Genomic DNA, 27,189 nt, shown 5'->3' on the forward strand with positions numbered 1-27,189 from the left:
CATTTTAAAATTCACGGGAAATATCCGGCTGAAACATTGCGGTATGATGACGTATGCGCGTGACGAAGTCCGAGTAACGGAAGTTATGGTACCCCGTAGAATCCTATACAAAAAGCTCTGTTTTCATTTCATAATTCCACAGTATTCTGGACATCTTTTGCAATTTTTTTAATGAACAATGAAGGCTGCAAAGAAGACAGTTATAGGTGGGATCAGTGTATTAGCAGCGGACTACAGCAACACAACCAGGAGGACTTTGTTGGAGCGCTAGCCGCGCTAGCCGCGCTAGCCGCCGACTTCACCTTGACTTCCTACGTCTCCGGGCCGCCAAACGCATCGGGTGAAGTCCTTCGTCCTTCTGCCGATCGCTGGAACGCAGGTGAGCACGGGTGTTGATGAGCAGATGAGGGCTGGCTGGCGTAGGTGGAGAGCTAATGTTTTTAGCATAGCTCTGTGCAGTCCGGTTGCTAAGTTAGCTTCAATGGCGTCGTTAGCACAGCATTGTTAACCTTCGCCAGCCTGGAAAGCATTAACCGTGTATTTACATGTCCACGGTTTAATAGTATTGTTGATTTTCTATCTATCCTTCTAGTCAGGGGTTTATTTTCTTTTGTTTCTATATGCAGTTAAAGCAAGATGCTATCACGTTAGCTCGTAGCTAAAGCATTTCGCCGATGTATTGTCGTGGAGATAAAAGGCACTGAATGTCCATTTCGCGTTCTCGACTCTCATTTTCAAGAGGATATAGTATCCGAGGTGGTTTAAAATACAAATCTATGATCTACAATAGAAAAAGGAGAGTGTGGAATCCAATGAGCCAGCTTGTACCTAAGTTACGGTCAGAGCGAAAAAAGATATGTCCATCGCTGCCTCTCAAGTCCTTCACTGTAACGTTCCTCATCTACAAATCTTTCATCCTCGCTCAAATTAATGGGGTAATCATCACTTTCTCGGTCCGAATCTCTCTCGCTCCATTGTAAACAACGGGGAATTGTGAGGAATCCTAGCTCCTGTGACGTCACGCTACTTCCGGTACAGGCAAGGCTTTTTTTTATCAGCGAGCAAAAGTTGCGAATTTTATCGTCGATTTTCTCTACTAAATCCTTTCAGCAAAAATATGGCAATATCGCGAAATGATCAAGTATGACACATAGAATGGATCTGCTATTCCCGTTTAAATAAAAAAAAAATCATTTCAGTAGGCCTTTAAGACTATATTGGCTGTGTTGGTACCATTTCAGATTAATCTGTTCTGTCTTCCAAGCATCCATGTTTCAATTGTAAAACTTTATGTTTCTTTGGTATAGTAAAATAGTTGCTGTCAAGTGTAGTGTGTACTCTTGTGAGATACTTTATGTTCCTTAAAGATACTGCTGCATGCATAGTATCTTCTTTCTGAGGGGTTTTTTTTTCTTCAAAACTCTGTCTTGGATGTTTTCTTTATACTGTATAACGCTCCTTAACAAGCGCCTCCACAGGGGTGGATCCAACACATTCAAATATTTACTCAGCACACGGTGGTTCCCTAATGCGGCAAGTTTACTGCACTGCGCTCAGCTGCAGCTTTCAGGGCCTTTCCTATTGTTTACAGGACAGGGAGCTTCCAGGCGCCATTTGCCCCGTCTGACCGCTCAATAAAACCTGCTAATGGAACACAATATAAAAATATTTACCAGCTGTGGTGTGGATGGGAGTCACAGCGAAGAGAAATGGACAAGGGAAGAGAGCGGATGAGGCAATAAAATAAGAAAGAAGCGAGTGGACAGTGAGTAATTCTCCCTCTCCACCTGAACTTCTCTCTGATTTAAGTAGCGTGAAGCCACTCAAAGGTATCTTAAGTGACTTCATCTTCTCCTGAGAGAAAAAAAAAACCTTAATCTTCAAAGGGATACATGTAATGAAATTGTCGGAATACCTTGACAGTTCTGTAGTATCCATTACAATAATGTGTTAAATGTATATGCTTTTACAAAGACCAGTCAGTTCTCCATCCTCTTTTTGGAAGTGCTAGCTTGTCATCTGCTCTTGGTTTGGCCTCACAATCCTCACATTTGACTGGTAATCACTCTTGGCTTGATTCTGACCAAAGGCAATTAATGGCTGCTAGAAGGTTCCTCCAGGTTCAGGGGAAGATGGGAAGGACTCTTGGATGAATACTGATATTAACTAAATTGTTATCCATTGAAACTAATCTTATATGATTTAATTTAGCTTTTAGGACTACTCAAAGCCAGTGCAAATGCATTCTAAAGTAAGCAAATGTAATTGTATTTTAATTTCACTTCTGTGAAATTAAAAAAAACAGTTGTTTTTTTAATTTGTCTGTTAAACTCTGGACAGCAGCATAGCAGTTCATTGCAATAAATACGGTTCGGCTTTTTATGTGGCTGCTTTGTTTAAGCTGTCTGTACCTTCATCCTTCCCCAGAGTGTTTGTCTTCTGTTGACCACCTCAGTCGGGGTGCTTGGCTCAGGCCCCTAACTAATAAGTATTGCTCCATCATGGTGTGATCAGTCAACAGGAGCCCTTTGTGCAAACTGCAGGGCCCTCTAGTGGTATGTTTTATCACAACAAATCAAGGGCTGGGTCTTATCACTCCCACTCTGCCCTGCCAAAAATCTGTCCACCCCATGCTAATGCAAACAATAGTATCGGTAGTGTGTGCTCTGACATTGTTTGCTGTTGGAATTTACTGGGAGAAAGTTTTTGATGTTTTCTGAATAGAACAAAACAGATGCATATTCCTTTACCAAACACGCCATAAAGATCAAAGGCCCTTCCATGTGCCCGTTTCATGGATGTAAGACATTGTAATTGGGACTGTTCTTTTTTTTTTTTTTAGCTTTTGACCACTTTTCCGTTTTCAATAATCTTATAAATGTTCTGTTAGGAATAGTGCATCTCGCGCTCCAGTCAGCAGTTCAAATTAACTTCTTTCTGCCTTTTCTTTTCCTTCCCTTTCCCAATCAGTTTAAGAACATGCTGTTTGACTTGACTCAATTCCCCACCATCCCGCGGACTGATTTTGAACAGCCCTTATCACCCCTCACAGCTGTGTTTTATTGTCTGGGTTAATTATTTTATTTTGTAGAGGCTTTGGGGTTCCCTGGCAGTGGTGAGGCGAGGGAAGCATGTGGGCAATGCGTGTGTAGACCTATTGAGCTGTGTGTGTGAGAAAATAACATATTGTCACATATTCCTATAATCTCTTCCAAGATATACTATTATGTGATTTATTTATTTGTCCGTTCATCTCCCCATTAACTTCAAGTATTCAAGTATTCCCTCTAGCTGCAAGACTTAAATGGTCAGACCTTTTATTTACGTGCATTGCTTTAGCCTTGCACGAACTCATTAACTGTCGGGCACGGCATTTTTACATTCTCTCCATTGTTGTTGCTGGAGGATTGGCCCGATTAGCTGGTTGATGTTGATCAAGATCAGGAGGCAGCTTTCAGCAGCAGGAGATGATTCAGAGAAGCAGCTATGAATAAATGACGCAGAACCTACTTGGACTTTGGAAGTGTAACAACACAGAAATGTCTGTCCTCATGTGTGTCCATACACATAAGTGTCCACATTCTCTGCATGCTGACATGGGAACTGCCTGCAATCTACTACTTTGGGACCAGTAGGCCTAATTTAATGCTGCTGAAGTGTGCATTTGTACAGTATATGTTGTGTGTCAGCTCTTCTGTGATGCTTTTATGCTACTAAAAAAATTGTGTGGAACAGATTTACACTCACTAGACACACCTGCATACTGGGTATCCATCCATCCCTTTATTTTCTATACTGCTTGTCCTCATAAGTGTCACAGGTAAAATGGAGCCAATCCCAGTTGACTTCGGTTCATGTTAGGCTTTAGTTTATGAAGTACACTATTCCCAAAATTAAATGAAGGATGAAGACTATTGCACAATTCAACATAATGCATAATGCTATACTCAATTTAATTTACACTGTCAGAGAAGGATTCCTTTATAATACTGTTGTTCCTTTGGATGCATGTTTAATTGGTTCTGGGAAGTAGCTGGAAAAAATTGTAATGCAGAACAGAAATCACCATTGAAATTTATTGCAATTAATTTAGTATCTGCTTGAAAAAAAAACTGCGCAATTTGAACATGTAATACGCTTTTTAAAAATAATAACTAACTTTTAGATAATAAATATTGTATCAAAAACAATACAATACAGTAGTTTTATGAAGTAATGTAAAAATAAAATAGAGCCTTTACTGTACCTTGGAGGGTGGACTTTTACGGTATCTCAGCCCAGCCTGTAGAACTCTACTGCTAAAATGTTACACTATTTATTATTTGCTGCTATATTTCCTGCTCTACATGCCTTAAATTGCCCCCCAAGGGACAGTCACTTTTTTTTTTTATTAGAAGTTATTTCGAGCTGCTTCTCTGTCAAACACACCATCAGCAGATTCTTCATATTTTCATGGAGATATTTTTAATTATATACACTACCGTTCAAAAGTTTGGGGTCACATTAAAATGTCCTTATTTTTGAAGGAAAAGCACTGTGCTTTTCAATGAAGATAACTTTAAACTAGTCTTAACTTTAAAGAAATACACTCTATAAATTGCTAATGTGGTAAATGACTATTCTAGCTGCAAATGTCTGGTTTTTGGTGCAATATCTACATAGGTGTATAGAGGCCCATTTCCAGAAACTATCACTCCAGTGTTCTAATGGTACAATGTGTTTGCTCAGAAGGCTAATTGATGATTAGAAAACCCTTGTGCAATCATGTTTACACATCTGAAAACAGTTTAGCTCGTTACAGAAGCCACAAAACTGACCTTCCTTTGAGCAGATTGAGTTTCTGGAGCATCACATTTGTGGGGTCAATTAAACGCTCGAAATGGCCAGAAAAAGAGAACTTTCATCTGAAACTCGACAGTCTATTCTTGTTCTTAGAAATGAAGGCTATTCCACAAAATTGTTTGGGTGACCCCAAACTTTTGAATGGTAGTGTACATGCTCGGTCATATTTTTTAAAGATTTATTTCTATAATTCAATGACTCTCATCCATTGCTTCTCATCACTGTCCTTTGCACACACTTTCTTTGTTCCCATTCTTGCAGAAACAACGTTACATCGATCTCTAGCTATTGCTGGCAAGTAAGACGGGGTGTTTTGGTCAGTGCATTGTGGCATTTGCTACGCCAACTAACTGCCAACTAACTAACCTTAAGCATAACAATTAGCCGAGAGACAGCTCGTATCCTAAAAAACTCGTAAGATGGGGCACTCGCACTCCTACCCCAAAGTACCGCTGAATTTACATTATTTCATTTTGCTACATGAGAGTGGGGGTCAGAAAAAACAAGTAATGCAGGTTTTTTAATTTCTTGTTAACACATCATATAGCGACCCCTAAATATTATATGTGTGTGTAAATTAAATATTTAGAAAGTTTTTGTTGTTGCAACAGAACCCTTCGATGCCCACCGTAAGCAGATTGTTACGGTAGTTTGTTTTCTTATTGTTTTCACACTTTCTGTAAAGTCCTAGTTAACATGTATAACGCACCTGCTCAGCGATATGACAAGGCAACACTATTTGATACAGCTCTTGTATTGTATCTCATGAGAGGAAGAGGGGGGTTAATCATTTTGCAATACAGTCTGCTGAAAGCAGCACTCTACATAGTTACTGACGCTGTGGTCAAAGCTCGCATTGCCACAAAACACATTTAAAGAATTTCAGCAAAGATCATGCAACGTTTCATGTGTCAGGTACACTGCAATGAATAGGGTCATATGAGTTCCCTTAATACTGTAATGCCATCACTTGTCCACCAACAGACAATCCCTGCCTTGTCACCTCAAACACATCTCTCCACCATCATCTCTCTGGCACTTGCCGAAAGTTCCCCAAACCCTTCAATGCATCGGATGCTAGCGCAGATAAGGATTAGTGCTTGTTCCTTTCGAGTTTTTTGCTAAAACACGGATGCAGCCGAGGTCAGCCATGTGCTCGTACCACAGTGGAAGGGGAAAAAACCCTCTGGTGCAGGGGAAGTCCCGCACGGCTTCATCCTCCACCTCATCCTGGGATGATTACACGCATGGGAAACAGGGCTTTAGACTTCCTTCAACGCTCACACACGTGTGCACATGTATGTCAGTCCACACACACCAGGGCTATACACATGCTGGTTCAGTCAAAAACATCACAGGAAACTCTGAATTTGTAGTGAACTAACAAGGCAAAAGCATTGAACTTGCCTGTTTTTTTAAGTCCCTTGTGTACTGAACAATTTATACACATTTTCTCCCATCTTCTTTTCTCTCATATTTGTTATTAGATAGGCAGTTTTTGTTAGCTATGCGGCTGGGATTGTACCTAGAAGATTTTTTTGTGCTCAATCTGTGTGTGCGTGACTGTGTTTAAACGCCTGAAAATGTGCAAACTGTAGGCTTGACTAATACAGCACTTGATTATAAGGCGGAGTGCATTGCCAACCAACACGAACTGCGGTGAGAATTGGATTTACAGTAGACACGAACACATTGGTCGGTAGCCGCTTTGGTTTGTCAGTGGGTTTGAGGAATACTTTGAGTTCTTTGTATAAAGGAGCCAGTGCTCCTCTGGGGCTTCTTTTCTGTGCACATCATCTACACAACCACACATAAATAGTAAGATTGAAAAGAGAAGACGACTTTTATTGTTGTCATGTTTTAAAGCCTTTAGTTGTATGCGCCAACTCTCCATTATTCTGTTGTTTTTGACAAAAAAGCAATCCAGATGTTCCCTCAGATGAAGGGTGTCTGCATATAAAATGAACTGCAGTTTTTCTTCTCTATGTCCCTGCTAGAAGATGTTACACTGTTAAAGCTTGGAAGCCCAGTTCGTCCTTAACTATCTATTTATCTTTCCTGTCACAGTGGCAGCGGAATATCAGAAGCACATTAGATTCTGACCTGATTCTGGATCATTTTCTGCGGACAAGTGAGCTGTCGCAGGGATTGCCGCACCTTGCGATGAGTGTTTCATTTTGTCTCTGAGAGGTAAAATATTGCCCTCCAAACGTTCCAAGACAGTGATGTGTCACAGCAGCTTTGTATAGCCTACAGAAATAATAAAAAAAAGCACGAGCGCAGTCAGTAATTGAGTACGGGAAGCTTGAGCACGGACTGACAGGGAAGGCAGCAGAAAACAAGAAAAAATAGGTGAGACTGAGTGAAGCTGAGGCTGATGTTTGCTTTGATTTCTGCCTCTTTCCAAAAGGTTTTCTGTAAATATAGGAGCTGACGTTCCTCAGAGGTGCGCTCTTAACCAGTCAACCTGGCCATTAATGCTCTCTGAGGGCTCGATCCCTTTTCCCCTCCAACCCTTTCCCATCCTGCTCAGCTCTATTTTCATTTGCCCTGTTGCTGCTGAGTACAATAATAAATAATCCTCCCTATTCAGCCATCTCCCTTTCCATTTTGGCAGCTTCGCATCTGTTTAGTAAGTGCTGTTGTCTCATCCCATCTTTACACAGATTCTTAGCCAGGGTTCGTCTCGCTGGCCTTCTTTTGTTATGAAACTAAATATTTTCCCCCTTTTTTCCATCTCTCACTGACCCTCCTGTTTGAATCAACTGCTAATTGACAGCCAGTAACAACAAGTCACCTTGCCTGTTCGCTCTCTGCACCCTAACTCACCGACTTCTCAAAGCATCAATGTAGCTTAAATCCGACCCCTTGGAAACTCAATCTATTTGAGATCAGTAGCAGCTGAATTTGCTCTCCCCACCATGGGTTTTGGCAAAATTGGCGTGAAACTCCAGATTAAATCATGAGGGTTGAAATTTTGTTGGAGTAGAGAAACAAGCGGCGTCTTTAGGGCAGACAGCGGGCCCCCGCGGTCAACTCTGAGATCGGGTGTCGACTCAGGTGAACAGAGTCAGGAGAGCCCTGTGTCTGTGCCTGCGAAGGAAACCGGGTCAGAGACCCAGGGGACCAGTAAAACCAGGTCACACCAGGCCAACTCGTGCAGACACATACGTACACATACCGTGCCAGACGGTTTCTTTTTTTAAGGGGGTGAAAAAAGGAAAAGGATTTCTTTCTCACCTGTAAAAGCAAGATTTTTTTTACCCACAAAAACAAGTCGTAGCGAGTATTGAGTTCTCTTTGGATTATGTAGTGAAAGTTGTAGATTTGCATGTATTTGCTTGGTCTTTCTTAAATGTATAACATTTCTTGTCAAAATTATGTAAAAACTAGGATGATTCCCAAAAAGGTCCTCCTAACCAGTATTGTTCAAAATTAAAACAAATGAAAGCATTTTATTTGCGGAGCATGTCCAACATGTTTGTGTGTTGTACGTGTTTGCGTGCGTGTTCTTGTATTTCTACCCTTCTTGAGACATCAACAAGTACAAGTACTTTCCATATGAGGACCGGTGAACAAGTTAGAACCGAAATAATGTTCCCAATATGGAAAACCATTGCATCTATTAGAGAGCCAAATACTGGAGTCTGTGAACATTGCTCCAAAGTCAGAATTTTTTGTTGATTTAATGTGCACACAAAAGTAAACATTGACAGGTGCAAAGGCAGCAATATATGATAAAACAAGACGGCAGCTAAAGGACTTCCCTATTCATCCCCGAAAAAACCCGCCAGGTGAACAGCTGATTTTACGACTTCCGTTGCTGACGTAAGACAACTCGCATCCCATATGTGACCATAGGATGAACAAATACACTACGGTAGTAAGACTATAGTGGTCATTAGCATTTAGCTTCTACAGCTGGGTTGCCCAAAGTGCGGCACATGGGCCATCTGTGGTCCGTGACCTTAAGCACATTACAAAAAACAAAACATAGAGATCTCATTTGCACCCCTGGTGGTGAAATCCATCAAAATTATGCTGGTCCCAAAAAGGAGGGATTTTTCAATATGACTGTGTGTCGGTTTTAAAAGTGCTCCCCCACTGCTCAACATATGAAATAACAAGTGTGTGTAAAAATTTGAAGTGCTCCCCCTCTGGCCAACATATGTAATCACAAGTGTGTGTAAGAAATTGAAACGCGCCCCCTTTGGCCAAAGTGAATAAAAAACATAAAAAAAAGGTATATAGAGACATACTGTAATAACGAAGTAAATAATGAAGATTAAAAACCAATTGGAAAGAAACAAACAAAATAAGAAAAAAAACATACCTATGTATATATTACACTTTATATATCTAGAAAGGTAACATATACAATAGTGTGTGTGTGTGTGTGTGTGTGTGTGTGTGTGTGTGTGTGTGTGTGTGTGTGTGTGTGTGTGTGTGTGTGTGTGTGTGTGTGTGTGTGTGTGTGTGTGTGTGTGTGTGTGTGTGTGTGTGTGTGTGTGTGTGCGTGTGGCAGGTCTGTGATTAGAAGTGGGTTTCAGTAGATGTGTCCTACTACAACATTGATGTGGTTGCAAATTGTCTGTTCTTATAATTTCCTAAAGTCCTCAAGCAAATATAGTAGTACCTTAATTTACGAGCTTAATTGGTTCCGTGACGGAGCTCTTAACTTAAAACACTTTTATCTCAAAACAACAGTTCCCTTTGAAATCAACTGAAATCAATTTAATTGGTGTGTGGCTCCCAAAACAGGACAATTTTAACATCGATCATGCCTGTTAAAGAGTAAAGCAAATTTTTAGATGAGATATTTTGTATAAAAACATTACAGTAGAATGTAATAAAAACAACTACAGTATTTTTACGAAATACTGTAATAACATACATTTTACAGCATTTAACTTGGGGAGTGGACTACGGTATCTCCTTCCGGCTGCATCTACGTCAAACACACCATCAGCAGCTTTTCCATATTTTCATGGATAAATCTCTGCCGTTTATGTTATTTTAACATTTTTGGCTTGTGTTAGACTCCTTCTGCTTCAATATGGTATTTGCTACACAAATTACTGTAATAGCATGGATGCTTGTAAATCAAATTTTTGCTTGCAACTTAAAACATACGAATTATCGGGAGACATCTCTTATCTCAACACACTCTTAAGTTGAGGTACCACTGTGTTGTAGGCTCCATGTGCTCTTTTGAAGTGAAAACCAACTGCCTAAAATAGAGATGAGCTAAGCCAAGCCAGTATGGTGCTTTTATGGTATGCAACTAAGTATTTCAGTTGATGACATGTGATAAATAGCTATTATGACATGTACAATAGGAAGGGATTCATATGGCCTCATTCCTAGGTGGATCCCGTGTGAGAGGAAGGTAGGGGGTTAATAATTTTGCAATGCAGTCTGCTGAACATTATGGAAAGCGCAACTATAGCAACTGATGCTGTGGTCAAAGAAATTGCCACACAACACATTTTAAGATCTCCAACACTCTACTCACCCCCCACCCCCAATTTGTCATGTTTCATGTGTCAAGTAAACTGCGACAAATGGGGCCAGAAATCCCCTTCCCATTATAGACTTTTTGTTTGGTATTATCTGTTCTTTAAAATGCACCAATACAGTCCTGTGATCACAAATAAGGTACCTGAAAGTAAGTTCCTCTCTTCTTGAACTTTACTTGTCAGTTCAGCCAGGATATCATGATATCTGAAAATCATGTTTTGTTTTCTATTTTTGCTTTTACTTTGTGGTTAATCATTGGAGAGGGGAGTAGAGAGAGATCTCCAAGCTCGTATAGATGAGGGGACAGTGGGGTTCTTACATAAGTGTCCTTTGAAAAGCTAACATGAAGCACATCTGAGCAGTTTTCTCCCTCAGCCCTGGGAACATATCCAGACCAAAATAAATAACAGTTACTACTTTAGTCCTCTGTCTTCACCTCCGGACAGAAACAGCAAGCCTGGGTTGACAATTTCTTACTTCCACTCCACATTTTGAATATACTGTATTTACTGGGCTTTGTGGAGACACATGCACAATTGCACTTATGTGGCTCCTGAGTCCCATTCCTTAGCAAACCACCTGCCGCACATCTTCACTAATGTGAGGTTGCTGCTGTTTCCCCTGCTGACGCAGACATGGCTGTCTGGCAGCACCAGAAGGAATTTTAGCAGGACATTACATGACCTAATCAAAAGCATCCCTACAGTTTTTCAAGTCCCCCAAGCCTTTGCTTTTATGAACCACAAGCCCTCTCTTGAAGACTCTTGAGTTTGAAGTCCCTTTTGTTGTTTGTTTGTTGAAAACACAAAGCCAAAACTAATGACGTTAAGTTAAAAGCATTACTGAATTGTGAATGACTGGCCTTAAGAGCTTGTATTGTAACCTAAGAATGTGTCTTTGGTTTTCTTTTGCATTACCACTCCGTGCATTACCCCCTAAATATAAACTGAGATGAACTGAAATAAATATTACATTAAATTCAAGATGTCTTCGAATATGGTCTTTTTACTTTCCCAGTACACAGCATAGTTTTAATGTCCACATCTAATTTTCTCTCAGTAGCCTGCCCACAGACACAATGAGCCTACCTCATTCAGGGACTCGCATGTGTAAACACTGCAGCCTGAATATTAGATTAGAGCATTAACCCCACCAAATTCTCCAAACCAAATAGTGACAGTGACAACTAATGAGAGCCAGTTGTTCTCAGTGTCTTTTTTTCAGCAAGAAGTCAAATAGGCAGGAAAGGAGGATAAAGTACTAAAAGTCAGGATGACGACTGTGCTTCTCTGGGGGCATGAATGACACCATCAGACTTGTCTCTCATTCACTAATTTCTTATCGCAATCCCCCACACATCAGGGGTCTCATTTCAAGTGTGCATAGGAATCCTACTGCACAAAAGATTAATATATATCGTGTACACAAACATATTCAAATTTATACAAGCTTGCCGTTAATTTTCCATTTATAAATCACCCCCTGCCCCCTTCAATGCAAAGCATCTCATGAATGAAATGAAATACATTTATTGATCAGTGGCACTTTACCATTAATCACTACAGCATGCAAAGCTGTGCCAATCCCCAGGCTCTTGTCAGGTTCTCCGTGGACAAGGGCCCATTTTCAGATAGCAGCAACAATAGATTATATATATGTGTTTGAATTGAAAAAAATGTATCGTTTTGGAACACGACAAAATCATTACAGAAGAGTCCAGAGTCGGGACCCGGGGTGGACCGCTCGCCTGTGCATCAGTTGGGGACATCTCTGTGCTGCTGACCCGTCTCCGCTCGGGATGGTCTCCTGCTGGCCCCACTATGGACTGGACTCTCACTATTATGTTAGATCCACTATGGACTGGACTTTCACAATATTAGGCTAGACACACTCGACGTCCATTGCATCCGGTCTCCCCTAGAGGGGGTTGGGGGGGTCACCCACATCTGCGGTCCTCTCCGAGGTTTCTCATAGTCATTCATATTGACATCCCACTGGGTTGTGAGTTTTTCCTTGCCCTTATGTGGGCTCTGAACCAAGGATGTTGTTGTGGCTTGTGCAGCCCTTTGAGACACTTGTGATTTAGGGCTATATAAATAAACATTGATTGATTGATTGAAGAGAGATACGCCTACCCTCTACCTCAGAAACCGGAGGTTGACAATGCATAGTATCTCTAAGTAATGATATAGCAAATATTGCTGTATTCAGGTTTTAAAATACCAGTAATAATGCAATAGTATGTGACGGTCAGTATCAAGCGAGAACTCTGAGCACTCTCGTCAGTGTCAAGTGTTTTGTGTCGTGGGCAAGTCCGAAAAGTTAACTACATTTCCCATGATTCCCTGCACAGTGCAGGGCGAGCAAAGCGGTACCTCTCTCAAAGTAAGGACACATTTTGGTTTTATGGTGAACACAAAAATGATTAAGGGCAAAACATGTTGTTGGAGTCTCTTGTCGGTCGGAAATGTGTAGAGAAGCACTTATTTCCTTTTGGCGGAACTCATGTAGGAGCGCGGACATGCAAAAAAAAAGTTTTCAGACACTGCACACTGCGATGTCTACAATGAGTGGGGGAATAGGAGTAGAACAAGAAGCCACTTAATGAACCATCACCTGGTAAATATTATTGATGTGAAGCAAGCGAGGCCCAACATAATCGCAATGTATACATAATCGCAGTATTCTCGTATATTTAAGCAATCCCGCCCATTGAAATTAATTGAAATGTATTTAATCTGTGCTTGGCCCTCAAAACTGCAACATTTTAACACGTAACATGCCTTTTAAAAAGAAAAACACAATTTTAGATAACATTTCTGTCTGTTCTCAAATTATTAAGGTAATTGTATTCTCAGGGCATTCAATCGATCCAAACAGTCCAGTTGCGATGGAGTGAATGAAATATTAAAGAAATATTGTTTGGAAAACAATACAATACAAAATACAAACCACTTCAGTACAGTAGTTGTATGAATGTAACAGTGTAGGTAGATTTTTAAAAAATCCCCATAGCCAGCACTCATGCGAACGCACCAACTGTACTTTGTAATACAGTAATAATAATGTAAACATATACCGTATTTTCCGGACTCTAAGGCGCACCTAAAATCGTATTTTTTTTTCAAAACTCAACAGTGCACCTTATAACCCGGTGCGCCTAATGTAAGGAATACATTTGATTGAGCTTACCCACCTCGAAGCAATTTTATTTGGTACATGGTGTAATGATAAGTGTGACCAGTAGATGGTAGTCAAACTTAAGAGATAAGTGTAGGCTGCACCATTTGATGTGCTTCAACATATGAGTATTATTATGGTGTGTGTATAAGGTAAGACATATTATCTGACGTTTTGTTTCGCAATATTATGCAAAAGCAACTTTTCTTACTTTCTGGTACCTGCTGATCTGTATTTGGGATCTGCATAAATCCTGAAAAATTATGCCCGTCCGCTTGTGTAGTCCGTGACGATGTCGTAGTTGATAAGCTTCCTTCTTTTTCTTTATCTTCTTGTTATGGGACATTCATCCTCCACTGTAGCCATTTCTAATATAAAGTAGTGTAAAGTTCCTACTTATATCTGTCAGTAAACTTGCCATGAAAGCGCTAAAACATTCCGGTGTAGTGAGTTTACATTATTCACCCAAAGAAACTTTAGTTATTAGAGTTCCGGTCGGACGTTTTGTCACGGGACACATTTCCGTTGTGGTTGTTTCCGGATGAGGACATGCTGCAACGTTGTTGATTTAAGTAAAGTCTGAATGTCATTAAAACAGTTAGCTCCATCTTTTGACACTTCTTCCACTCCCGTCCTTGCACACTACACCGCTACAACAAACATGACGGGGAGAAGACGCTGCCGAAGGTGAGCCACGTAAATAAGACCGCCCACAAAACTGTGCATCCTGAAGCAACTGTCAGAAAGCGACTTGAAGATGATCTATAAAACATAATCTATGCAACATTAAGACCAAAGAATCACCATTACATGTTATGTAGACCACAAGGAAGTGTTTTCAATTTAGAAAAAAATTATAATAAAATTACTCCTTTAATCCGCCCTATAATACGGTGCGCTTTATATATGAAAAAAGATAAAAAATAGACCAATCATCGGCAGTGCGCCGTATAATACGGTGCACCCTATGGTCCGGAAAATACGGTACCCCGTATCGCAGACTGACGAGGACTTCAAAATCTTTTTTTTGTTTGGTCTGATTGGTGTGTTCCCGTCTCATTCGTTCCAACATTTACATCAAGCCCAGTTACTGAAGAGAGAAGAAATATCAATTTTCTACTGTAGTTATGCCATCTCCCACAGTGGTAAAGAAGAGTTGACGCTTTTCAGGCGATGTGCTCGGCAGGCCGATATTATCGGCCGATAAATGCTTTAAAATGTAATATCGGAAATTATCAGTATCAGGTTTTTTATTATCCGTATCGTTTTTTTTGTGTTTTATTTTTTATTTTTATTAATTTAACATAAAAAACACAAGATACACTTACAATTAGTACACCAACCCAAAAAACCTTCCTCCCCCATTTACACTCATTCACACTCATTCACACAAAAGGGTTGTTTCTTTCTGTTATTAATATTCTGGTTCCTACATTATATATCAATATATATCAATACAGTCTGCAAGGGATACAGTCCGTAAGCACACATGATTGTGCGTGCTGCTGGTCCACTAATAGTACTAACCTTTAACAGTTAATTTTACTCATTTTCAGTAATTACTAGTTTTTATGTAACTGTTTTTATATCGTTTTACTTTCTTTTTTATTCAAGAAAATGTTTTTAATTCATTTATCTTATTTTATTATTTTTTTTAAAAAGGACCTTATCTTCACCATACCTGGTTGTCCAAATTAGGCATAATAATGTGTTAATTCCACGACTGTATATATCAGTATCGGTTGATATCGGTATCGGTAATTAAGAGTTGGACAATATCGGAATATCGGATATCGGCAAAAAAGCCATTATCGGACATCCCTAGCTTGGAGTATTACTAGACAGCAGCTATAATGTTGGGGACATCATCATTTCATAGGTCAGAAACCTTCAGCTTCAAGTGTGCACATTTGGCTGACCCGTGGGTGGAGGAGCAAGCTTTAGAAACAGCAGGTGGATATCGGCTGTAGAAACTGGCCTGCTGCTAAAGGTTTGGTTTTCATTGGTTGAAAAACAAAGTAATTCCCATCTCTAGCTGTAAGCTAATGCTAACAAGTTAGACCAGATATTTTGGGTGGATCTTACGGCGTTCACTGTGGCATTAGCTACGCCATGTAGCGGCTCGGAGGCTTGTAACTTAAATGATGCTCACAATTTAAAGGCATAACAAAAAGCCGAGAGACGGCTGGTATCTCAAGGTACTCATAAGCTGTTGGAAATGTTGAAGACCCCTGATCTAGAGAGTAGTTATTTTAGTTCGAAATGTACACTTTTAGGCGGCAACAGACGGTCATATTACCATGTAGTACCCTGTGCCACAACCTACCACAACACAATTTGGAGAGCATCAGACCATATTATTGGTACCTTCAACATTTTTACCAGTGAATGGTGACACAGGTGTCAAAGGTAATGCAGTCAAGTGCTGGCTGATGAGTCGGAGAGGCATATAGACTGTTGTTTGTTGTTGTTTGTAATTCTACCTGGCAGAACACTAAACAATCTCGTCATGAAAATCTCTTAAAGACATTTTCAGATTGTTATAAGTGACGTATTATTCCATCGACTGAGTTTATATGATATTTGTAATGATTGTAATGATTGCTTAAAATGACTTGTTTATTCATAAAGGTGGTTGATTTATCAGGGATGTTTGTTCTTCCAAGTTCTCCCACCAGCAACGTAGTCTCCCAGTTATTGATTGCTGCTTATACTGTATCTTGTTGGCTGTGTACAGTGGAATTACTTTGTTGTTAAACTTGCTCAGTGGCCTTGTGGTTAGAGTGTCCGCCCTGAGACTGGAAGGTCGTGAGTTCAAACCCCGGCCGAGTCATTCCAAAGACTATAAAAATGGGACCCATTACCTCCCTGCTTGGCACTCAGCATCTAGGGTTGGAATTGGGGGTTAAATCACCAAAATGATTCCCGAGTGCAGCCACCGCTGCTGCTCACTGCTCGCCTCACCTCCTAGGGGCTGAACATGGGGATGGGTCAAATGCAGAGGATAATTTCACCACACCTAGTGTGTGTGTGACTATCGTTGGGACTTTAACATTTAACTTTAACTTGTTAAAGACTCTGGACCTTTATTCAGCCTATAACTTATATTGTATATGATTTTAAAGGCCTACTGAAATGAATTTTTTTTATTTAAACGGGGATAGCAGATCTATTCTATGTGTCATACTTGATCATTTCGCGATATTGCCATATTTTTGCTGAAAGGATTTAGTATAGAACAACGACGATAAAGATTGCAACTTTTGGTATCTGATAAAAAAAAAGGCTTGCCCCTACCGGAAGTAGCGTGACGTAGTCAGTTGAACATATACGCAAAGTTCCCTATTGTTTACAATGATGGCCGCATGAAGTGAGAGAGATTCGGACCGAGAAAGCGACAATTTCCCCATTAATTTGAGCGAGGATGAAAGATTTGTGGATGAGTAAAGTGCAAGTGAAGGACTAGTGGGGAGTTGAAGCTATTCAGATAGGGAAGATGCTGTGAGAGCCGGGGGTGACCTGATATTCAGCTGGGAATGACTACAACAGTAAATAAACACAAGACATATATATACTCTATTAGCCACAACACAACCAGGCTTATATTTAACATGCCACAAATTAATCCTGCATAAAAACACCTGCGTGTTTGTTATGCTAGCTCCTAGCTCCTCTGCTAGCTCCTAGCTCCATAGAACACGCCAATACAATTCAAACACCTGATCAACACACACAATCACTCAGCCCAAAAGACCGTTCACCTAACCCAAGGTTCATAAAGCTTATATATTTTTAAAAAGTTACGTACGTGACGCGCACGTACGGTACGGTACGTGTTATGCTAGCTCCTAGCTCCTATGCTAGCTCCTAGCTACATAGAACACGCCAATACAATTCAAACACCTGATCAACACACACAATCACTCAGCCCAAAAGACCGTTCACCTAACCCAAGGTTCATAAAGCTTATATATTTTTAAAAAGTTACGTACATACGCAAAAAAAAGTTGCACAAAGCCGAGAGACGGCGATCAAATGTTTAGAAGCCAAAGCTGCATACTCACAGTAGCACGTCTGCGTCTTTGTCATCCAAATCAAAGTAATCCTGGTAAGAGTCTGTGTTGTCCCAGTTCTCTACAGGCGTCTGTGTATCGAAGTCAAAAGTCCTCCTGGTTAGAGTCTCTGTTATCCGAGTTCTTCCATCTTGACTGCATCTTTCGGGAATGTAAACAAAGAAGCGCCGGCTGTGTACTGTTGTGGCTGACTATGTTCGAAAAATACGTCCATTTCGCACCGACAACTTTCTTCTTTGCTTGCCCAGCTTCCTTCTCCATAATGCAATGAACATGATTGAAACAGATTCACGAACACAGATGTCCAGAATACTGTGGAATTATGAAATGAAAACAGAGCTTTTTCGTATTGGCTTCAATGTGGAAGGCATACCCGTGTTCCCCGGTCTACGTCACGTGCATACGTCATCCTCAGAGGCGTTTCGAACCGGAAGTTTAGCGGCAAATTTAAAATGTCACTTTATAAGTTAACCCGGCCGTATTGGCATGTGTTATAATGTTAAGATTTCATCATTGATATATAAACTATCAGACTGCGCGGTCGGTAGTAGTGGGTTTCAGTAGGCCTTTAAGTTAGTCTTTTTTTGGGGGTTTTTTTGTTACCTCATAATGGTCAAACTTTCAACCAACCTTTCACTCTGTTTTCATGTAGAATTCTTAATCCCTTTCTTCACAGTCTAATGTAATTTCACTTCATCCTGCAGTTATTGTGACTTTATAAGGGTTCATTTGTCCCATCCGGCTGTCAGAATTTATTTGTTGATCTGAATCAGGTCTTTGGTTTGGATTGGTCGGGGATTGCTGAAGTAATAAATCTCCAATGGAGCTCCGAGGAATGGTGTGTGTCAGTGCTATTAAATCACGCCTTGCTCGAGATTAGGAGTAGGGCATGGTGGGTTTGGCTGGCGTCTCTGTGGATCCCGAGTCGCACTCAGTCAACCTGCTTAAGGCCGCTTACTGTCATTACTCTGGATTTAGCTCCGTTTTCCTCAGCAACTGAAATATGAGTTTTAATGCGGCAGCATATGTCTTAGTAAAATAATACTGCACCAAGGCACAGGGCAGAACCAGGTTTTGAAGTCAAAACAATTATAGAAGCAAGATGTTGGCTGCTGTTTGTCCCATTACCAGGTTTTTGTTGAGGAGCTTACTGTCCCTGTCCATTTGGACCACATTAAATCTCTATTTTGCCAATGTTTCTTTTCATCATCCAGCCTTTTTAATTCTTTGTTTTTATGCCAGGACTTTCCCAGACCCTGAGGTACTTGAAAAAAAGACAAACATCATTGATTGTCGTTTCCCTTACAACTTAATTTTTCGTACGCATGTAAGTACCATATTTAGCAGCACAACGGTCTTATCAAACAGGGTTCTTTCCTTTCTTGGCTTCTCCTCCACATGATGGAAAGTTTTCCATCTGACCCAGTGCTTTAGGAATGTCCACATGCATAAATTGTACTGTCATTAAGATGTTTCTCTTCCTTTAGTATGTTGTTTAGTGTGCCATGAGGAGAATTGGTGAGTTTCTGACATGGCTATTTCTCCAAATATTTCAGACGGAGGAGATGTTCTGTGGCCTGGGAAAAGTGCAGTGTGTGGTGGTGTCCCTCATACTCCTTAAAGACATGTCATTAAAACCCCAAAGGAGGAAAACCACCCACTAGAATTTTTGAGCACAGGGAGCTTGTTAAAATGGCCCCTCTTGGCGCCCTCAGCTTTGGAGTATGCCATGTTTAAAGTACAGTTGACAGTCACTCCGAGGCACTCAACATCCATTTCCAAGCTCCAAGGTTGTGACCTTTCATTGCTTCTTTGTTGTGGTTCAGTTAAAGTGCATTACAGGTTGCCTTTTGTTACTTAAAACAAAGTTGGATCTATTAAGAAAAAAGTCTGCCCCTTTGATGCCTTTCTTGCTTGCGGCCAAGGCATACAGAAAGAGGTGACTTCACATTATAAATGTCTTCCCCCCACTGTTTTCCACTTGAAAATGAGCGGATAAATTACAGCCTTTTTGGCGTTTAGAAACCTATTATTGTTGTTATTTTTTATTAAGATGGGGTCTTGCTATTTGATTTTTTTCCCTGTCTGACACACAAAAGAACAGAGGCTTGCTATCGGCTTTATGCTTCTGGTAAACAATAGCGGGTAGCACAACAGGGGGTCAAACGTATAAACTCTGATGGCGTCAAGATAAAGTAGTTCATTCACATGCAGACGTCCTACAAGCAAGTAGCTCAACTGTATTGTGCCGTCACAAAGATTTAGTAATATGACTTCCCATGTTTTTAATGGGAATTCTACGGGAGTCGCCAGAGAACATGAAGAAAACTGTCAAACATTGTTTCAACAAGAAGTAATAAAAAGAGAGCTCAAAGTTCCATGGCTAAAGTGATATTACAGTGGCTTTCAACTTTGCAACTATGAAAAGAACCACATTTTTACCGAAATAGTTAAAAACAACTCAATATTTATACTGTAATGTTTGTCAATTTGGAAAAGATTTTCATTATTTTGCTTTTCCATTTTTTGTGACCACTATCCTTTTCTTTCAGATCTATAAAGTTTCTACTATTCCAGTCAGAAATGTACTGTACTCCATCCATTATAGGCTTGAATGTATTATTACTTTTAGGCACAAAATCATTTATTTGAACATTAGAATAAATGTCAATACAATGATTTTGTAGTCAAGAATTAGGTGCAGATTTCTGAATTTATGTTGGATTGTCTAATGTCCACAAGGTTAGAATTATGCATACAGGCTCAATGGAATACACTCTATATTACGGTCACTAAGATTGTATATAATATAATATAATAAACTGTCGAAGATTCCATGTTTTTTTTTTGGCCAAGCTATATTAACTTTTTGTTAATGATAATAATTGACTGCAGCTGATGGTGGTGTGTCTTTGGCAGCATACTGTACAAATTAGGAGTGTACGATATATTTTTTTCAAGTCATTACCGATAACTTGCTGCTTCTCAAGACCAATACCGATAAATTATTTGTATCTATTATTCTTTACACTTGGATTGATTTGTAGTGTGTGCACATCTGGAGACAGGAAACCTAAACAAAGATGGATATGACAAACTGTACCTTGTAGATACCCCTGGTCTTTCTTTTCAGTTGACTTTGGGGCACTTTCTTTAGCAGCAGGTGTCTTCATAGGTTTTGAAACACCGTTGTAGCAACGTTTCAAGTGGCTGAAAAAGTTGGATGTGTTAAAGCCTGATGTTGTTTGCCTCCTTTCAGAATGTTTGCAGAACATTTGGTGCAAATAGCACACACAATGTCTTCCTCTAAAAGCTGGATGAAGTGAAATGCTTGTTTACAATGAGCTCAGGGGAAGCTGACAACAGGCTTACACTGCAACATGTAGGAAAAAAGGAGTGTTTGTTTAGTTCACCAGACAAGCTTTTTTTTTATCAGTTGTCAGAGCTTTTTTTTTTTTTTTTAATGTTGCGAGATTTGACGATGTGACATGATTACGATTCCAATATATACAGTCTTGGTCAAAAGTTTACATACACTTGTGAAGGTCATAATGTCATGGCTGTCTTGAGTTTCCAACAATTTCTACAACTCTTATTTTTGCGTGATAGAGTGATTGGAGCACATACTTGTTGGTCACAAAAAACATTCATGAAGTTTGGTTCTTTTCTGAATTCATTATGGGTCTACTGAAAATGTGACCAAAATCTGCTGGGTCAAAAGTATACATACAGCAACATACATTACCAATTTTGGTGATGTAGAAAAGTTACAATCAAATCAAATGAGCTTCATGGCATGGCCTCTTAACTTCATGTGAGTGATTATGATTGACGACATCTGTTGACTTCTCTGAGCCCATTTAAATAGGGCTCATGTGATGCAGTCATTAGACTCGGTTACAAATGCAACAATGGGAAAGTCAAAGGAACTCAGCACAGATCTAAAAAAATGAATCATTGACTTGAACAAGTCAGGAAAGTCAATCGGAGCCATTTCAAAGCAGCTTAATGTCCCAAGAGCAACTGTACAGACAATTGTTCGTAAGTATACATTGCATGACACAGTTTTGTCACTGCCACGATCAGGAAGAAAACGCAAGCTATCACCTGCTGCTGAGAGAAAATTGGTCAGGATGATCAAGAGTCAACCGACAACAACCAAAAAGCAGGTCTGCAATGAATTGGAAGCTGCTGGAACACAGGTGTCAGTGTCCACAGTCAAGCGTGTTTTGCATCGCCATGGACTGAGAGGCTACCATGCAAGAAGGAAGCCCTTGCTCCAGAAGCGATACCTTAAGGCTCGTCTAAAGTTTGCTGCTGATCACATGGACAAAGATAAGACCTTCTGGGGGAAAATTCTGTGGTCAGATGAAACAAAAATTGAGCTGTTTGGCCACAATACACAGCAATATGTTTGGAGGAGAGAAGGTGAGGCCTTTAATCCCAGGAACACCAAACCTACTGTCAAGCATGGTGGTAGTGTTATGCTCTGGGCCTGTTTTGCTGCCAATGGAACTGGTGCTTGACAGAGAGTAAATGGGACAATGAAAAAGGAGGATTACCTCCAAATTCTTCAGGACAACCTAAAATCATCAGCCCGGAGGTTGGGTCTTGGGCGCAGTTGGATGTTCCAACAGGACAATGACTCCCAAATACACGTCAACAATGGTAGAATTAAGGTTTTAGAATGGCCTTCCCAAAGTCCTGATTTAAAAGTCAACCAGAAGCTTGCCAGAAGCTTGTGGGTGGCTACCCAAGGCGCCTTATTGCAGGGACACTTGCCAAGGGACATGTAACCAAATATCAACATTGCTGTATGTATACTTTTGACCTAGCAGATTTGGTCACATTTTCAGTAGACCCATAATAGATTCATAAAAGAACCAAACTTCATGAATTTTTTTTTGTGACTAACAAGTATGTGCTTCAATCACTATCACAAAAAATAAGAGTTGTAGAAATTATTGGAAACTCAAGACAGCCATGACATTATGTCCTTTACAAGTGTATGTCAACTTTTGACCACGACTGTATCGTGCACCCCAATACAAATATTTATTTGACATTGGATGAACCAAAAGTCAGGACAATGTCCACAAGTCCAAGGAACTCAGTGAAGATCTAAGAAGACATATTTTTGGAGTCTTTTCTAAGGCAGTGTATCCAGAGAAAGTTGTATGGCTTCGAAGTGGATTCATGTGAAATAACAGTGACCTATGTCACTCGCTAAATTTATCATATTCTTTAGAGACCATATGGACTTTCTTACAACCAAAAACCTCCAGATCGTCATATTCCGTGAGTGCTCAACCTGAATCACAACCTACTTTTGATTCATCTGGAAACACTCTAGTGCATATGTGTTATTGCGATGTAGAACGTATGTTGTCATATAACACTGTAAACGGGTGGCATTTGGATGATGTGACATTTGCTTCCGCTTATTAGCCTTGTTCTAGCCGAGCAATTCTGAGTTACATTGACAGAAATTGGGGTCACACAGATGCGCACTGATATGATTGGCACCTGGGAGACTCATGGTTTCACACTTTGTGGATTATCCTCGGTTTTCCAGAGCGTTATGCCTAGAGACGCTGAGAAGCATGACATCATGATTGGCCAATGAATGTTGGGGGTGGGGGGGGGGGGGGGGGGTTGCGTTGTATGTGTGTGCGTGTGTCATCACACATTCACAATCATGATCAACTCCAAGTCCAGTGAAAGATTACACCGGGATGTGGAAACTGTGTTTCAGTGAAGCTATTATATAATGTAATAGAAAGTAATGGTTGGAAAAGGGGATTTCAGCTGGAAGCAGGCATGTAGCTGCACTGCATGTTTCTATCCAGAATCTATTGCCTCCTGTCAGTGAAGAAATTGGTGTAACGTTAAAGTTGACAGACTTCAGAACCATATGTTGTTAATACCTGCTCCCCTTTTCTAGGACTAATCATAGAGGGTCATTACTCAGTACAGAAATCCTCAGTGTGCACTTGACATTTTTTCGATCAAACCCTGTTTTGGTGGATGTACTGATTGCATGCATTGATTACAACTGTGTTTTCTCATTGTTACGCCCCCAATAGTGTCCTATATTCCACTAAGCACATCTAAATATAGACCAAGAATTTGCTTAGGGGGGCACTCTCTTTGTGGTGGTGGTTAAAGAGAAGGTTGGGTATTTGCCATAATTGTAAATGCATGTGTATAGCCTAAGCTCATGAAGAGAGACAGGGGAGCATAAAGAGTTCTTGCAGTTTCTCCTGGCTCTCACTCGTTCCCAGCTGCCGTGCAGCTTATTTGTCCCTTCCAACAAGGGCCGCTTATTGAGTGGACATTTTGACTGCACTGATACACTTTTCAAACACCGCCACCTCCCCAAAAGTTTCACCTGTTTAACACAACACTCACGGAGATCAGCTTAGACTCATTTCCCGCTCCTTCCTTGGAAAATCTTACTTTGTGACAGAAAAAGAAGTGCACACATCCTGTCCACATTAAGCGAGGGAAAAGAGAAAGATCTGGCAAGGCCTGTCCTGTGAAAGCCGGGCCGAAGAGAACAGAACAGACAGGCAGGCGTGCCGCAGCGTTTTATATGGCTCTTGTTCTTAGCCTTTGATGACACTGTTTAGTTTAGGAAATATCTAATAAGTCAAGTATTCTGTCTAATGTGCTGCCAGTGGGTTTACTGTTTGCCCGGAGGTCTTGAAATCCTATCTCTGACACAGCAATAATATACATTTAAAATTCCCATGGACCGGGTGGGAGGGAGTGATGTCGAAAGTGTGAGGGGGCAGCTGAGAGTAAATGTTGTAATGGCAACCATGTGCAGGTTTGATCAGATGGGTAGGACATAATGGGCCACACCTTGGAGACATTGGAAGCTATCTTTGTGTGTGTCTTATAGTCATTCATTCTGCAACCTAACGCAATTTGTAAAAATGAAGTAATTAGGCTGTAGTGTCCATATGCCCGTTAGCGTATTTTAGAAACATGCCCGTGGTTATTAATTATTTGATCTTCTGCTGGTTTTCTAACTTTTACTTCTTTACAAAGACATGAACAGTCCAGAATTATGATGACATGGTTCTTTTTACCCTAAATAGACAGTGCATCTCAATTTTTCGGTATGTCTTGCAAATATGAAAACAATGACAAGAAAACAAATTTGAGATCATGAAGTAAAATAAAATCTTACTAAAACAACCTTAAATACAGATGATTAACTAAGCTCAGTGGTCAGAGGGTTCATGGAGTTGGTCCCCAGGAATTGCACACATCTCACACAGGATTTTGTTCCACTCCTCTTTACACCAACTCTACAAATCCTTAAGATTTTGCACTTTTGTGTGTTAATGGGATCATAGTTGGCATATTTCTGCTTCTATGCATGGCAAGTAGTGTTGACACCAACACGCTCAGACCTGGTCTGACTCATTCAGATTCTGTTCATTGACTTTCATTTTTTTTCTGACTGTACATATTTTACATGTATTAGCCGCACCGGACTATAAGCCTCAAATGTTGTAAATGTTTATTTACATACCTTAATTGTTTCCAAATGGTGCCTGTAACATGGGAGTAAAACGACTGACAAAACAAAACAGAAGTTATTGTCATGGACCCACTACCTGCGTAAGCTAGCTCTCCAATCAGCTAAACAGACTTAATAACTCCACGGTGACGCTTTGGTGAATTTACAAAACTGAAACAATACAAAAGAATGCCATTGTAAGTTAATTATACGAACATAGACATTTGTAAACATGTTAGCATATTTGCCAATGCTTACAATGCTAGCTTGATTACATTACGACAGCACATACAAATATGCAAGACAACACCTTTAGACATCACACTTGGGATGGTTTAGTAAATATTAATTATTTTAGTTATAGTGTAAAACTTACAATCCTGAAGATTTTTCACTTTTGCGTGTTCTTGGAATTATAGTTGGCATATTTCTGCTTCTATACACGGCAAGTAGAGTTGACACCAAAGCGCTCAGACCATGTCTGACTCATTCAGATTCTGTTTTTTGACTTTCATTTTTTGACTGTGGTCCGTGTTCCCTTAGGACCGTTACCAGCTTTCTCTTTCTCATTTTTCTAAGAATCATCTTTACCCAACCAGGTGAGATCTGAGTTCCAGACGGAGAGAGATTGACTCTTATCGTGATTTTTTTTCTTAGGACTAATTTGTTTGCTTTATGGGTACATAATCAATCTATTTCAATCAACCAAATACATATTAATTCATAAGATTTGTTTCTTCTAGATTTTTAACTGATATTCTGTTCTGCCTCTATGTGTTAAAACAGACCTACCGTAAACATATGGACTGTCCATATCTTTGTAAGAGGGCTACATTACAAAATCAGCAGGGGATGAAATAATTATTTCCCCCACTGTATCATCTGTCGCTGAAAGCCTTTTATAGCCACAATGGCTGGGACTCAACTGACATCTGGAGCCAAGTATACAATTTTGGGCTGCTTTATTCATAATACCGCAGCCACTGCACAAAACAATTGGATTTTACTAGAGTGAAGCCTTTCTTTAAAGATATTTCCAATATTTCAAAATTACAAAATTATGTTTAAGACCACAAAAAAGGTCCCAGAGCATGCCTTTAATGTTTTTGTGGCTATGCGATGCTCCCTTTCATTGGTCATTCTGTCCATGGTTTCAATCAAGTCAGCTATTTGGTTTATGTCTTATTGTAAAGGATCAGCACAAAGGAACTCTGCAAAGAGGAAAATTCACTCATACATTTTTATGTGATTTTCAGAGTTTTCCTTTTCTGTAATGCCAGTAGACGTTAAGCCTCAATTTTCTTTTATTCATGAGCATATGAACTTGCTTTCATATTGTCCATGTGACTTAATGTTCCTTTAATTTTGTTAGATATCTGCACCCGTTGGAATCAACTAAACACTTCACTCAAAATACATACAGTATTTTTCTGGGCTTTAGAGTACATTGGTATTTATACAGAAACCACCATAATGTAGAAGACATAAATATTTTACATATATTAGCCGCACCGGACTATAAGCCTCAGATACTGTATATACTGGTACAAAATATTTTGTAAATGTTTATTTACATACCTTAATTGTTTCGAAACGGTGCCTGTCACACGGCAGTAAAACGACTGACAAAACAAGACAGAAGTTATTGTCATGGACCTGCAAAAGCTAGCTCTCCTATCAGCTAAAAAGACTCAATAATTCCACGGTGACGCTTTGATGAATTTACAAAACTGAAACAATATAAAAGAATGCCATTGTAAGTTAATTATACAAACAGACACTTGTAAACATATTAGCATATTTGCTAATGCTTACAATATTAGCTTGATTACATTACGATAGCACGTACAAATATGCAAGACAACACCTTTAGACATCACACTTGGGACGGTTTAGTAACTCTGAATTGTTTTCGTTATATTGTAAAACTTGCAAACGTTGCTTGGAATGAAGAATTATTTCGTTCAGAACGCTATGGACGGTTCAAGGCACGAAACAGGAAGTACATTTCAACCCACAGCACCTGCAGTGAACAAACTC

At 39.9% G+C, this 27,189-nt stretch overlaps 1 protein-coding gene across 1 annotated transcript in view; it reads left to right on the forward strand.

The window, feature by feature from the left end:
* LOC133660324 (intermembrane lipid transfer protein VPS13B-like) overlaps window positions 1-27,189 on the forward strand; it is a 563,168-nt gene that overhangs the window by 321,815 nt on the left and 214,164 nt on the right.

This window comes from Entelurus aequoreus, linkage group LG11, assembly GCF_033978785.1.
Source record: "Entelurus aequoreus isolate RoL-2023_Sb linkage group LG11, RoL_Eaeq_v1.1, whole genome shotgun sequence".
NCBI lineage: Eukaryota > Metazoa > Chordata > Actinopteri > Syngnathiformes > Syngnathidae > Entelurus > Entelurus aequoreus.